General features: G+C 44.4%; 1 non-coding gene and 1 pseudogene across 1 annotated transcript; one reads left to right on the forward strand and one right to left on the reverse strand.

Annotated features, from left to right (window-relative positions):
* Positions 1-1,543: 1,543 nt before the first annotated feature.
* Positions 1,544-12,851, forward strand: LOC130589548 (uncharacterized; annotated as a pseudogene).
* LOC125492063 (small nucleolar RNA R71) lies at positions 9,068-9,174 on the reverse strand. Its single transcript, XR_007268514.1, has one exon. It is a non-coding gene; the product is annotated as a small nucleolar RNA R71 (small nucleolar RNA).
* Positions 12,852-14,662: the final 1,811 nt, after the last annotated feature.

Genomic DNA, 14,662 nt, shown 5'->3' on the forward strand with positions numbered 1-14,662 from the left:
CCAATATGAAGGAAGTGGTCAAAAAGGAGGTCTTGAAACTCCTTGAGGCGGGAATAATCTACCCTATCTCCGATAGCCGGTGGGTTAGTCCCGTCCATGTGGTCCCTAAAAAGGGAGGCATGACCGTCATCACCAATGAAAAGGGAGAACTAATCTCTACTAGATCGGTGACCGGGTGGCGTATGTGCATTGATTATCGGAGATTGAATAAGGCCACCCGGAAAGATCATTTCCCCATCCCTTTTATAGATCAAATGTTGGAAAGGTTGGCGGGTCATTCCCATTTTTGTTTCCTTGATGGTTATTCGGGGTTCTTTCAAATTCCCATCCACCCGATGACCAAGAAAGGACTACATTCACTTGTCCATTTGGTACCTTTGCTTATCGAAGGATGCCATTTGGCTTGTGCAATGCGCCCTCTACATTCCAAAGATGTATGGCCGCCATCTTTTCGGACATGTTGGAAGATACCATAGAGGTATTCATGGATGACTTCTCCGTAGTAGGTTCATCTTTTGACGATTGTCTCAAGAACTTGAAAAATGTGCTTCAAAGATGTCAAAAGATGAATCTAGTGCTTAATTGGGAGAAATGTCACTTCATGGTTGAGGATGGCATCGTGTTGGGACACAAGATCTCCCACAAGGGAATTGAGGTAGATAGGGCCAAGATTGAGGTCATAGAGAAGTTACCCCAACCTACTACGGTGAAGGGAGTGCGTTCTTTTTTAGGTCATGCCGGTTTCTATCGCCGGTTCATAAAAGACTTCTCTAAGATTGCTAGGCCCCTATCTAGCCTCTTGCAAAAAGATAACGAGTTTGTTTTTGATGATGCTTGCATGAACGCTTTTAGTTAAAGCATGCCCTTATTTCCGCCCCCATTGTGCAAGCTCCGGATTGGAGCTTGCCTTTTGAACTAATGTGTGATGCTAGTGATTATGCAGTGGGAGCCGTTTTAGGGCAACGAAAAGAGGGAAAGCTTCATGTGGTCCACTATGCGAGCAAGACACTTGATTCGGCTCAAAAGAACTACGCCACAACGGAGAAAGAGTTGTTAGCGGTTGTGTTTGCCTTCGATAAGTTTCGGCCTTATCTTGTGTGCTCCAAAGTGGTAGTGTACACGGACCACTCGGCAATCAAATATCTTATGTCCAAGAAAGATGCGAAGCCGCGATTGATTAGATGGATCTTGCTCCTCCAAGAATTTGATATTGAGATTAAGGATAAGAAGGGAACGGAAAACTTGGTGGCCGACCACCTTTCACGTTACCTTTGGTTGAAGACTCCCCCTACCATGAGCTTCCCATTGATGATAGTTTAAAGGATGATATCTTATACTCCATCAAAGCTCTTGATACTCCATGGTTTGCCGACATGGCGAATTACTTGGCTTGTGGGATTATTCCTTTTGAGTTTACATATCAACAACGAAGGCGGTTTCTCCATGATTCTAAGTTTTATGCGTGGGAGGACCCACTTTTGTTCAAACGGGGGAGGACGGTTTATACCGGAGATGCCTTCCCGATGATGAGATAGCAAGTGTGATGGAGAAATGTCATTCATCCCCTTTTGGAGGACATATGGGCTCCGACAAGACCGTTGCCAAGATCTTATCATGTGGATTGTGGTGGCCCACAATGTTCAAGGATGTTTGGAGCTTTGTTAAAGCTTGCGATCGGTGTCAAAGGGTTGGCAACATCTCAAAAAGGCATGAATTGCCCCTCACTAACATTCTAGAGTTGGAGATCTTTGATGTTTGGGGGTGGATTTCATGGGACCTTTCCCTTCTTCACTTGGTAACTCCTATATTTTAGTGGCGGTTGATTATGTCTCCAAATGGGTGGAAGCAATCGCCTCTCCCACCAACGATGCTAAGGTAGTTACCAAGCTTTTCAAGTCCGTGATATTCCCGAGGTTTGGGGTTCCAAGGGCCGTGATTAGTGATAGGGGATCCCATTTCGTCAAAAAGAGTTTCCAAGCACTCCTCTCCAAATATGGGGTGCATCATAAAATGGGACTCTCCTATCATCCACAATGTAGTGGCCAAACGGAAGTGTCAAATAGGGAGGTGAAGCTCATCTTGGAGAAAACCGTGAACCGATCTCGCAAGGATTGGTCATTAAAGCTCGATGATGCTTTATGGGCCTATAGGACAGTTTTAAGACGCCAATTGGCACAACCCCTTACAAGCTTGTTATGGCAAATCATGCCACTTGCCAGTTGAGTTAGAGCATAAAGCATATTGGGCCATCAAGCTTTTGAATTTTGATCTCAAGTCATCCGGGGAAAGAAGACTTTTGGATGTTCATGAGCTCGAAGAGCTTAGGCGGGATGCCTATGAAAATGCTAGGATTTACAAGGAGAGAACTAAGGCTTGGCATGATCGAAGGATAATGAAGAGAGAGTTCAAGGTAGGAGACAAGGTCCTTCTCTTCAACTCTAGGCTAAGACTCTTTCCGGGGAAACTTAAGTCTAGGTGGAGTGGACCGTTTGAGGTAAAAACGGTGTTCCCGCATGGAGCGGTAGAAGTGTGGAGTGAAGAAAAAGGGACGTTCAAAGTAAATGGGCAAAGACTCAAGGTATACCATGATGGAACCCAAATTGAGCACATTGGTCACATTGCTTTGGATGACTACCCCTTTCCCTATGAGAATTTTAATCATAGGGAAGTCAAGCTAATGACTTTAAAGAAGCGCTTACGGGAGGCAACCCGGGGTCTAAGTTCAAAAAAAAAAAAAAAAAAAAAAAAAAAAGAGATGAAAAAATTGGCTAAGTGTTGAAGAAGGGAAGGAGGAGCGAGCCAAAAGAGTCCAAAAAGGGGCGCTCCACAAGAGGAGCGGGCGCTCCACATAAACAGGAGCGGGCGCTCCATCCTTCCGCAAGATTAACAAGGAAGGCAGAGAGATTGGAGCGGAGGAGAGCGGTCCAGGAGCGGGCGCTCCGACCCACGAACTTTTTTTTGGAGAGCACAGAAAGTTGGAGCGGTGGGGGAGCGGTGTAAGAGCGACCCGCTCCAGGCTCGGAGCGGGCGCTCCATTTTAGCCGGAGCGGGCGCTCCATTGAGCCCGAACTTTTTTTTTCAGCTCCCCTTGTTTTCCATCGGGCCCTACCCCTTCCCTCTCACTCACATTTCCCTTCTCTCTCCACTCACATTTCACTCAACCCTATTTTCTCCCTCCAACCTCCATTAAAACTCCAACTTCAAATCTCCATATCTCTTTCATCTCTCAATATTTTCACTCACCTCCTTCACAAAACCTTCATATTTTCTTCTCCTCTACACAAGAAACCCATTTTCGTCAAAAAGCCCCAAACTCGAAACTTATTCATCACTTAAAAGTTGAAGTTTGGGGAAGAATTCTTGAAGAAAAAAGGGTAAGGAGCACAATTTGAAGCTTGAAATCGCCTACATTGCTCGCAATTGGGAGTTTCTTCACCCCTCTTAAAGAGGGAGGTAAAATCTTAACCCTAACCTTCATTTTTCTTCTAGATTTGGCAATACATAGAATATATATGATGATTGTGGTGTTTCTTGTGGATTTAGCTGGTAGATTTAGATAGATTTTGTTTTTTTTTCTGATTTTTGGATTTTTTTCAAATTTTTGTGTGATAGTTACTTACTCCTTTCATCTTTCTAGTTCCTTTTGTTTTTATATCAATTTTTTTTATTTTATTTATATAGTCTCTTTTCATTTTTTTCTTATTTTTACTTTGATTCTTGTCTTCATCGGTGCCCTTATTTTTGTGTTCACTTGTTGGGTCGAGCTCGTGTCTTTTGATTTTTAAAAGAAACTATCACTTGGTTGAGCTATTCTCCTTAAACTCCAAGTATGTTTCGTTCGCGTAAAAAAATAAAAAGATCATGGCTCAACCTCCCAAACGAACACCAAGGGCACCCTTCCGGCTCTTAAGTTCGTCAAACCCGAACATAAACGTTGTTATGACGAACTTAAGCACCGGAAGATCAAGGCTTCCAAGTTTTTCCACATCGACACCCTTGAAAGTCTAGGGATAAGAATTGACGTAAGGCGTGCCTTGTTTGCTTTAGGCATGGAACGCTTTCACACTTTTAGCGCCTTGACGTATGAGCGCCTCACATTGGAATTCTTAGCCTCTCTCGAGAGACGTGAGGTTGAGGGACATGAGGGGGAGTATGAAATCTCCTTCCAATTGTTCAATCAACCCCAATGCATCTCTTTGGCGAGGCTTAATGAAATTTTCCAATGTGATGCCTCAAACGCCATTCGCAATCCCGAGACTTGGCAATACCCCACCTTCTATCAAAGGGACGTATTTTGGCGTGACATTGCCGGATACGCCCCTTTTGATCCGAAGACGGGATATTCCTCTCATATGCATTCCCCCATTCTTAGATACATCACCGCCTCCTTGTTACCTCCATTTACTCAAAAAAAGAACCAAGTAAGGTAGCATCGGAGGAGGTGAGTGCACTCTACATTGCCTCCCATCACCCTGACGAAAGTGGGGGCAAGCTGAATTTCGGATTTCTATTTCTCCAACGGTGTCTTGCTATACGCCGTGGGGAATTATTCAAATCCGATATTCACTGTGGGGGGATGATTACTATCATTGCCTCCGCTCTTGGGTTTGGGGAGCAACTCTCTTTGTTGACTCCAGTTGATGACAACCCCTTTCTTGATTTGCACTATATTAGAGCCGCCGGGTGGATCGACTTTACCCCCGATCCCGAGCGGTTTGTTTGGAAGGTAAGGGGTCGTCATCACTGTTACCTCCCAAACCCAGCGGTGACCACCCTTGATCGCGAGGGGGAGGATGGTGAGATTCTTCTCATCCCTTTCGAGCCCCCCGTCGCGGACGCCCAGCCCGCGCGCGGCAACTTAGCCCCTCCTCCCCATCAAGAGGAGCCGAGTTCCAGCCGGCGTGCCTCAGTGTCATCCTGCTCTTTTGACTATGAGGGGGCCTACCACAGTCTTGCTCTCAACCAGGATCGTATGATGAATACGATCCAAGGCATGCGAGAAGACTTGAGTGGTATGATGGTACAAACTGATGCTATGTACCATCACTATGAGTGGTATGATCGTATGCTATGTGCAGAGTGGAAATGTTGACCCTTATGTCAACTTTCCAAATTGGCCTCCTCAGCATGGGCCAATACCGGGATGGAATGAACGCCAACCCACATACCCGTATTGGCCCCAACGCGCCCAACCCTATGATTGGCGAGCACCCGGGGGTTCCAACCCCATGGGTGATCCCGCCTATCCCCACCCCTACGGCGCTTGGCCGCCGGGCTACACGGGCGGTTGGGAGCCTCATGGCCCCCTCCGGAAGCCGGTCCATCTCACATGGACGAGGACTAGTTCCTTTTGCCCCGCTCCCCCTTTACTTCTTTTGAATGATTGCACCGAGGACGGTGCCTTAATTGTTTGGGGGGTGTTTTTATTTAATTATGCTCGCGGGATGTGGCTTCTTTTTAAGGGTTTGGGGTGTCTTTTTGGGTGCACGTCTTAGAGAGGATGCATTGCTAGGTCGGGTTTACGAGGCATGATAGGAGAGTGTGCTTCAATGTTTATTGCCTTGAGGAATTCGATGAGAACGACCATGGTTGACTGATCTTCTTGTATATTACATGTATATAACTTTTTCCTTTTTTTACTCTCTTGGTTGCTTTGTACATATCTTTTTGCTTTACGTTTTTTATTTTCTTCTCACTTTCTTTAGGTCTTAGACTTGCATGTAGTATAGTTGCATGGCATGATAGCCTTACATGTAGCTTATAATCTGCATAAAAAAAAAAAAAAAAAAAAAGGAAAAAGAGAACATCAAAAAGATTTTTTTTTGCATCACCTAATTAAGGAATAACTCTATGATATGAATCTAGAGGTAAGAGGTTGGGAACTTGACTTTTGAGTAGAGGTGATTTAGTTTGAGTGTCTTATGTGCTCGTTAGGAGTATTAGGGGTGCTTTAAGCTTGGATGCCTAGGTCTTGGTACTAATAGACCCCTCGATTGTCCGAGACTCGCCTTAGTGTGAATTAATGCCACTTTTTCCCTATAAAAAGTCTTTACTCTCTCCTTTGACCTTGGATGCGCCTTTTGGCTACCTTGAGAACCTTTCTAGCTCAATCAAATGGAAGGCTAGTAGCCTTAAAAAGAAAAAAAAAAAAAAAAAAAAAAAAAAGAGAGCCCTTTGGCCAATTGGATCAATAAGTGGTGCATAAGAGCCCACAAGGCTAGTAGCCTATATCATGCTTTGGCCCCTAGAGATGCTCCAATGCCTTGGGTATGAGCTACCTTACCCTCTTATCGCGTCTCTTATCGAGTGCTCGGTACCGTGCCTCAGAAACATGACTATCGAGTGAGAGGTAGACCGCGTGAGGAGGTAGTCTAGGGCCCTTGCAACCAAAAAAAAAAAAAAAAAAAAAAAAAAAAAAAAAAAAAAAAAAGGAAAAAGAAAAAAATTAAAAAAATCAAGTGAATAAATAGGCTAGCTTGGGGGATCTTGTGAGCTTGGGGCGCGATTGGTACAAGGTTGAGCGAGTTTTCCATTTTTGTAGGGAAAGGTTTCACTTAAAATCAATCAAGGCTTGTGTGGTAGTTGAGGGTCATCTAAGACAATCATTTTCTTTGCACGCTAGCTTAGACCACCTCTTTGACCCCTAACTTGTGGATAAGGAAGGACGGCTAAAAGCTTCGAAAATTGGTCGAGATTTCCCTTTGCCTTGACACCTCTTATAAGACGAGAACCTTAATTTTGTGATGCCCTTTATAGTTTTCATTCATGCATTGGTTTCCTTGAGGACAAGCAATTGGCAAGCTTGGGGGAATTTGATAAGTGGACTTTAGGTTCACTTATTTGCATTTAGTTTAGATCATTTAGATTCATTTTAGGCCATTTAGTTTCCTTTTTTCTTTCCCTTTTCCATCTTTTCTCTTACTCTCATGTTTAGCATTTAGTTTTAGTTCATTTGCATACTATTAGGTTGCATATAGGTCATTTCATTTGCATGTGCATTCTACCCCCTCCCCCCCACCTAATGTGTTTTTGGAGTGCTTTGAAGCAGAGATATGCAAGGAAGAAGCTCCAAACAGAGGAGCGGGCGCTCCTGAGGAATAGGAGCGGGCGCTCCGTCGTCGAATGAGGCTGGCAGAAAGTTGGAGCGGCCCTGGAGCGGTGCAGGAGCGGTCGCTCCAAGCACTGGAGCGGGCGCTCCGTATTGGCAGGAGCGGGCGCTCCAATGCCCAGATCCCGATTCTTTTTGTTTCGTGTTTTACAACTTTGCCCTTATTTCTACGGGGTATAAAACCAATTTTGTAAGAATTCTTAGGGGAGTTTAATTTTCTGAAAAAATTAATTAGTTCTAATGAGGGAGAGTTTCTAGAGAGAGAAGTAGAACCTAGAGAGAGAAACTATATCTAAACTTTTGAATGTGGGTTATTTAAGCTATTTCAATGGAGTTTTGCATTTGAATATCATCCATCTTTGAGTATTTCTTCTATCTTTTCTCTTATCTGCTTTTATGTTTGTTTTATCTTGCTTTGGTATTGATTAGTAGTAATTAGTTGATGATTAGCTTATTAGATATGATTTTCACCATTATGTTTCACCATTGTTGCTTCAAGCTTTTTATTTATCCCTTTCTATGGCTAGTGAGTAGATTAGTAGCTAGGGGAAGGGGATGACCTTGCTAACCATGAGTTGGCCTTAAAAGTCAAGCTTGGGGGTGTACTTTTGGTGAGATTGTGTTGTCTAACTAATTTGATTGCCTTGTTTATTTGATTGATCACCATTTGAACTTGTTGTGGAAATCTAAGGTGAAGGATTGAGAAATGAAATCTTAGATAGACCTTTAGCTAGATTATAGGTTGGCTTCACCATGAGAATAGGTGTTTGACTCCCTAGGACCTCGTTTGGATCGCTATGAGTTGTGGAAATACTTGATTAACCGATTTTACCATAAGAATAGGTAAAATCGATTGATTAAGTCCTCCTAATTAGCTCGAGAGAGTAATTGGGAAGCATTTGAGGATCGAGTCCCCTAATCGACCCTATTGAATCCCCTTGGCTTGACGATTTGGTTGATAATTTGTTAGCTCGTGAATCCCCTATCCCTAGTGTCCTTTTAATATAGTTTAATTCGTATTATTTAATCTATTTGTTAGCTTCTTAGTTCCTAATTTCTTAGTTGTTCACTAATTTCAAAAACCCCCAAAAATAGGCTTAGCTCGCTAAATCACATTCGACCCTTGATTAATCTTTGCTTCCTTGTGGATTCGACCCTTTCTTACTCTATATTAGGCTAAGTTAGGTATTTAATTTGGCACGTGCAACGACCGTGTCAAATTTGGCGCCGTTGCCGGGGAAGCAACGGATTACATTGCATTGAATTGTGATTTTTGAGTCTAAGTTAACTCTATTCCCCTCCCTTTTTCCATTTTTATATTTCTTTGGTTACCGATTGGTTGCTTGCTACTTGGTGGTAAACCTTTGTGTTGCTAATATTCTCCCTTTAGCTTTTGTGTTTGCATGTCAAGAAGGTTACGAAGTGATCATTTGCTTCCAATCGACCACAATCTTGAGGGCACTCTACGGGCGTTGAGGAGGATTTTTCGGGAACCAAGGGTGCTAGCTACTAGTGAGGAGCAACCGGGGGAGGTATTTGAGGAAGATCAATCCAGTTCTTCTACTTCTAGTATCATGGCGGAGGGTCCACCCCCTCCAAGAGCTTTGAGGGACTATGGTCACCCCGAAGCATTTGAGCTCAAAAGTGGGATACGAAGGCCGGCAACTACCGCTAACTTTGAGTTCTCTCCACATTTGATTAGAATGATCAAGCAAGAGCCTTATGGAGGATTTTCTCATGAGTGTCCACTTGACCATTTAGCGAACTTTCTTGAGCTTTGTGCCACGGTCAAGCAAAATAATGTTAATCAAGAGTTCGTGAGACTTAATCTTTTTCACTTCTCTCTCACGGGGAAGGCCAAGAAGTGGTTACAATCTCTTCCTCCCGATTCCTTGACTACTTGGGCGCAAGTGACGGCGGCTTTTGTTGATGAGTTTTATTCTCAAGAGAAGACTTCCGAGGCTAGGAGGAAGATCTCTAATTTCATACAAGATGAGGATGAGAGTTTGAATGAGGCATGGGATAGGTTCAAAGACCTCCGAAGATCGTGTCCGCACCATGGGTATAGTCAATGGATGTTGATGCAAAGCTTCTATGATGGGTTGCTTCCTATGACTAGAGCTAGTCTTGATTCCGGAGCGGGGGGTCAACTCACCAAACTCCGGTTGATAACATTGAGCCCACCATAGAGGAGGTTGTGAGGCATTACTCTTGGGGAAACACAAGGTCTACAAGCAAGAAGGCTAGTGGCAAAGGGAAGTATGATGTAGATGCTATGGATCATATCCATGCCAAGCTAGACACTCTAGCTAAGAAACTCGAGAAGGTGAACTTGGCATCCCCAAGCCAACCACCTTCCCAAGCTTTCTCTTGTGAAATTTGTGGGGGTACCGATCATGCAAGCTCTTATTGTGGAGGATCTACGGAACATGTTGCATGGGTTGGTGCAAGGCAAGAGGGGCCTACAAACTTCAACAACCAAGGGAGGTGGAACAACCCCTCTCAAGGATCATGGAAACACCCTCCACCACAAAATCACAACAACTACACATCCAACTTCCGACCACCCGGTTTCAACCAACCACAACAAAGACCACCCTTTGAGCCTAACCAACCAAAGCCTTCATCACTTGAGTCTACACTTCAACTTTTCCTTGCCCAACAAACCAAGACCAATACCGATAATGATAAGAAATTTGGGGATATTCACTCTTCCTTACAACAAATGCAAGCTCACAACAAAATGATTGAGACCCAACTTGCTCAAATTGCCCAACAAGTAAGCAACACCACTTCCCCCTCTACTAAATTTCCAAGCCAACCCGTGATTCACGAGCATGCCAAGGCCATTACTTTGAGATCCGGAGCAAATTATGAGGGGCCTAAGATGCCTAGTGAGGTGAATGAAAGCCCGGAAGTTGAGAAAGAGGGAGTGAAGGTGAGGTTGAGAAGCTTCTTGAAGAGGTAATAGTAGAGGATGAAAGTGATGTTGTACCGAGTCAAGAGAAAGAAGTTCATGAGCAACGCAACGAGGCTAGTCAAGCGACACCCAAGACTTATGTGCCTCCGGTTCCTTTTCCTCAAAGGTTAGCTAAGAAACAACTCAATGACAAATTCATGAAGTTCTTGGAAGTCATGAAAGGACTTCAAGTGCATATCCCTTTCCTCCAAGCCATGTCTCAAATGCCACTTATGCCAAGTTTCTTAAGGAGCTCCTCTCCAATAAGACCAAGCTCGAGGAAAGTGCTACTATTGCTTTGACCGCCGAAGTTAGTGCCGTACTTCAAAACAAGCTCCCCAAGAAGCTTGAAGATCCGGGGTCATTTTCTATTCCTTTGAAGATTGGGGACTTGGAGCCCAAGAGGGCCTTGGCGGATTTGGGGGCGAGTGTAAGTTTGATGCCCTTGTCCATAGCTAAGCAACTTAATTTTGAACTCAAGCCTACAAGGAGGGTCATTCAACTCGCCGATAGATCGGTGAAGGTTCCTATTGGAGAGTTGGAGGATGTGCCGGTCCAAGTTGGAAGGGTCTTCATCCCATGTGACTTTGTGGTTATGGAGATGGAGGAAGACTCCCAAGTCCCTCTTATACTTGGGAGGCCTTTTCTTAAAACGGCTGGGGTTCTTGTTGATATGAAACGTGATGTGCTTACATTAAGGGTAGGAGATGAAAGCATGGAGTTTGCTTTCAAGCAATCAATGAAGTCTCCAATCATGGAAGAAGTGAAGAGATAGATAGTTTTGATGAGGAGGTCTTGAGTTTGAAGGGTATGAGGAATAAGAAGGACCCTTTGGAAGATGTACTTTTGGGCGAGGATTTGGAGGATAATGAGGAAGGGAAGAACTTCAAGCTTGCCATGGATACCTCTCCAACCTATTGTACCAAGGAGAAGATCGAAGCCCTTGAGGTGCCTTCACCTAAGGAGGAGAGTTCTAAGCCTCCTCCCAAGGTAGAGTTGAAACCCCTTCCCCCTTCTTTAAAATATGCATTTCTTGGTGAGGGTGAGACTTACCCGGTGATGGTCAATGCTATGCTTGAAGGCACTCAACTTACTCAACTTCTTGATGTCCTTCGGGAACATAGAAGTGCCATTGGATATAGCATTGAAGATCTCAAGGGGCTAAGTCCTACCTTGTGCATGCATAGAATTCATCTTGATGACGATCATGCTTCTTCTATTGAGCCTCAAAGAAGGTTGAATCCCAATATGAAGGAAGTGGTCAAAAAGGAGGTCTTGAAACTCCTTGAGGCGGGAATAATCTACCCTATCTCCGATAGCCGGTGGGTTAGTCCCGTCCATGTGGTCCCTAAAAAGGGAGGCATGACCGTCATCACCAATGAAAAGGGAGAACTAATCTCTACTAGATCGGTGACCGGGTGGCGTATGTGCATTGATTATCGGAGATTGAATAAGGCCACCCGGAAAGATCATTTCCCCATCCCTTTTATAGATCAAATGTTGGAAAGGTTGGCGGGTCATTCCCATTTTTGTTTCCTTGATGGTTATTCGGGGTTCTTTCAAATTCCCATCCACCCCGATGACCAAGAAAGGACTACATTCACTTGTCCATTTGGTACCTTTGCTTATCGAAGGATGCCATTTGGCTTGTGCAATGCGCCCTCTACATTCCAAAGATGTATGGCCGCCATCTTTTCGGACATGTTGGAAGATACCATAGAGGTATTCATGGATGACTTCTCCGTAGTAGGTTCATCTTTTGACGATTGTCTCAAGAACTTGAAAAATGTGCTTCAAAGATGTCAAAAGATGAATCTAGTGCTTAATTGGGAGAAATGTCACTTCATGGTTGAGGATGGCATCGTGTTGGGACACAAGATCTCCCACAAGGGAATTGAGGTAGATAGGGCCAAGATTGAGGTCATAGAGAAGTTACCCCAACCTACTACGGTGAAGGGAGTGCGTTCTTTTTTAGGTCATGCCGGTTTCTATCGCCGGTTCATAAAAGACTTCTCTAAGATTGCTAGGCCCCTATCTAGCCTCTTGCAAAAAGATAACGAGTTTGTTTTTGATGATGCTTGCATGAACGCTTTTGAGACTTTAAAGCATGCCCTTATTTCCGCCCCCATTGTGCAAGCTCCGGATTGGAGCTTGCCTTTTGAACTAATGTGTGATGCTAGTGATTATGCAGTGGGAGCCGTTTTAGGGCAACGAAAAGAGGGAAAGCTTCATGTGGTCCACTATGCGAGCAAGACACTTGATTCGGCTCAAAAGAACTACGCCACAACGGAGAAAGAGTTGTTAGCGGTTGTGTTTGCCTTCGATAAGTTTCGGCCTTATCTTGTGTGCTCCAAAGTGGTAGTGTACACGGACCACTCGGCAATCAAATATCTTATGTCCAAGAAAGATGCGAAGCCGCGATTGATTAGATGGATCTTGCTCCTCCAAGAATTTGATATTGAGATTAAGGATAAGAAGGGAACGGAAAACTTGGTGGCCGACCACCTTTCACGCTTACCTTTGGTTGAAGACTCCCCCTACCATGAGCTTCCCATTGATGATAGTTTAAAGGATGATATCTTATACTCCATCAAAGCTCTTGATACTCCATGGTTTGCCGACATGGCGAATTACTTGGCTTGTGGGATTATTCCTTTTGAGTTTACATATCAACAACGAAGGCGGTTTCTCCATGATTCTAAGTTTTATGCGTGGGAGGACCCACTTTTGTTCAAACGGGGGAGGACGGTTTATACCGGAGATGCCTTCCCGATGATGAGATAGCAAGTGTGATGGAGAAATGTCATTCACCCCTTTTGGAGGACATATGGGCTCCGACAAGACCGTTGCCAAGATCTTATCATGTGGATTGTGGTGGCCCACAATGTTCAAGGATGTTTGGAGCTTTGTTAAAGCTTGCGATCGGTGTCAAAGGGTTGGCAACATCTCAAAAAGGCATGAATTGCCCCTCACTAACATTCTAGAGTTGGAGATCTTTGATGTTTGGGGGGTGGATTTCATGGGACCTTTCCCTTCTTCACTTGGTAACTCCTATATTTTAGTGGCGGTTGATTATGTCTCCAAATGGGTGGAAGCAATCGCCTCTCCCACCAACGATGCTAAGGTAGTTACCAAGCTTTTCAAGTCCGTGATATTCCCGAGGTTTGGGGTTCCAAGGGCCGTGATTAGTGATAGGGGATCCCATTTCGTCAAAAAGAGTTTCCAAGCACTCCTCTCCAAATATGGGGTGCATCATAAAATGGGACTCTCCTATCATCCACAATGTAGTGGCCAAACGGAAGTGTCAAATAGGGAGGTGAAGCTCATCTTGGAGAAAACCGTGAACCGATCTCGCAAGGATTGGTCATTAAAGCTCGATGATGCTTTATGGGCCTATAGGACAGCTTTTAAGACGCCAATTGGCACAACCCCTTACAAGCTTGTGTATGGCAAATCATGCCACTTGCCAGTTGAGTTAGAGCATAAAGCATATTGGGCCATCAAGCTTTTGAATTTTGATCTCAAGTCATCCGGGGAAAGAAGACTTTTGGATGTTCATGAGCTCGAAGAGCTTAGGCGGGATGCCTATGAAAATGCTAGGATTTACAAGGAGAGAACTAAGGCTTGGCATGATCGAAGGATAATGAAGAGAGAGTTCAAGGTAGGAGACAAGGTCCTTCTCTTCAACTCTAGGCTAAGACTCTTTCCGGGGAAACTTAAGTCTAGGTGGAGTGGACCGTTTGAGGTAAAAACGGTGTTCCCGCATGGAGCGGTAGAAGTGTGGAGTGAAGAAAAAGGGACGTTCAAAGTAAATGGGCAAAGACTCAAGGTATACCATGATGGAACCCAAATTGAGCACATTGGTCACATTGCTTTGGATGACTACCCCCTTTCCCTATGAGAATTTTAATCATAGGGAAGTCAAGCTAATGACTTTAAAGAAGCGCTTACGGGAGGCAACCCGGGTCTAAGTTCAAAAAAAAAAAAAAAAAAAAAAAAAAAAAAAGAGATGAAAAAATTGGCTAAGTGTTGAAGAAGGGAAGGAGGAGCGAGCCAAAAGAGTCCAAAAAGGGGCGCTCCACAAGAGGAGCGGGCGCTCCACATAAACAGGAGCGGGCGCTCCATCCTTCCGCAAGATTAACAAGGAAGGCAGAGAGATTGGAGCGGAGGGAAAGCGGTCCAGGAGCGGGCGCTCCGACCCACGAACTTTTTTTTGGAGAGCACAGAAAGTTGGAGCGGTGGGGGAGCGGTGTAAGAGCGACCCGCTCCAGGCTCGGAGCGGGCGCTCCATTTTAGCCGGAGCGGGCGCTCCATTGAGCCCGAACTTTTTTTTTCAGCTCCCCTTGTTTTCCATCGGGCCCTACCCCTTCCCTCTCACTCACATTTCCCTTCTCTCTCTCACTCACATTTCACTCAACCCCTATTTTCCTCTCCAACCTCCATTAAAACTCCAACTTCAAATCTCCATATCTCTTTCATCTCTCAATATTTTCACTCACCTCCTTCACAAAACCTTCATATTTTCTTCTCCTCTACACAAGAAACCCATTTTCGTCAAAAAGCCCCAAACTCGAAACTTATTCATCACTTAAAAG

This window comes from Beta vulgaris, chromosome 7 (genome assembly GCF_026745355.1).
Source record: "Beta vulgaris subsp. vulgaris cultivar EL10 chromosome 7, EL10.2, whole genome shotgun sequence".
In the NCBI taxonomy this organism is placed as follows: Eukaryota; Viridiplantae; Streptophyta; class Magnoliopsida; order Caryophyllales; family Amaranthaceae; genus Beta; species Beta vulgaris.